The sequence below is a fragment of the Meleagris gallopavo genome, unplaced genomic scaffold, assembly GCF_000146605.3.
Source record: "Meleagris gallopavo isolate NT-WF06-2002-E0010 breed Aviagen turkey brand Nicholas breeding stock unplaced genomic scaffold, Turkey_5.1 ChrUn_random_7180001925506, whole genome shotgun sequence".
In the NCBI taxonomy this organism is placed as follows: Eukaryota; Metazoa; Chordata; class Aves; order Galliformes; family Phasianidae; genus Meleagris; species Meleagris gallopavo.
The window spans coordinates 1-970 of record NW_011187883.1 but is presented as its reverse complement, the minus strand read 5'-3'; the positions used below and the strand labels follow the sequence as shown (position 1 = coordinate 970).

General features: G+C 58.8%; 1 long non-coding RNA gene across 1 annotated transcript; it reads right to left on the bottom strand.

Annotated features, from left to right (window-relative positions):
- Window positions 1–112: 112 nt before the first annotated feature.
- On the bottom strand, window positions 113–964 carry LOC109364823. The gene is made up of 3 exons (XR_002110603.2): window positions 872–964; window positions 559–624; window positions 113–460 (listed from the first exon to the last, which is right to left on the bottom strand). It is a non-coding gene; the product is annotated as an uncharacterized LOC109364823 (long non-coding RNA).
- Window positions 965–970: the final 6 nt, after the last annotated feature.

Below are 970 nucleotides of genomic sequence, written 5' to 3'. Positions count from 1 at the left end.
TTGGCTGGGGCGCTGCTGGTGGGAACTGAACTCCCTAGCTGGGAAACTCTCCCCTTTCTGGGGGGTGCCAGCAGGCGCAGGGCGCTTGGCCCCCCGCTTGGTGCTGCCCTCTTCTTCTTTTCTGCCTGATCCTCCTGGGGCTGCCTTTGCTGCACCTCCTCGGTGGGCCATGTGCTCTGGGCTGAGGGAGGTGTGCTGGCAGCCAAGGTGGTCGGCCGTGGGCTGAGCCGGGCACTCGCTGGTGGCACGGCAGGGTGCAGCTGCGACAACCCACACGGCAGCTCAGGCAGGAACCCGGGGGATGGTGGAAGCCCCCAGAAGTGGTCAGCGGGCGTCCCAGAGGCAGCCTGTGTGCTGAGCTCCCTGTTGTCCCTGGGGTTGTCAGGGAGCTCAGCAATGAAGCATCCTGGGGCAGGGTTGCTGGGGTTCTCACGGGGGACCTCAACAGCTCTTGCCACCTCTGAAAATACAAGAACATCCCCCAAAATGGCGATGACAGCCTTCCCACACCCGCTCTGTGCAAACACGCACCTGCAGCTCTGCAGCCCCCAAACTCACCATTGATCCACGAGAGCAAACCCTGGATGTCCGTGATGTCCTTCGGCACATCCGAGCTGGTCACTGCTGCTGGGAAAAAAAAGCAAAAAAATCCCAAAGACTCAATGCCAGCTCTCCCGTACCATGGTCTCAGTAAGGGATCTCGGGTGAACGCTGGGTTCCCATTATAAAACAGGACAGGAAAGGAAACTGTAAATCCCAGGCATTAACATCCCATGCAACACGCAATGAGAACAGTCCCAGGAAAGAACAGGCAGAAAGCCTAACTAGAAAGACAGTGCACCAAAGCCAGATGCCTGTTGTGTGTCTGTACCTCTCTTGGGTGCTGTGCCACACTCCGTGCTCCTCCCCTGGCTTTGCACATGGCTGCGCTTCAGAGGAAGGCCACTGGCATCAGCTTCTGACAGAAAGG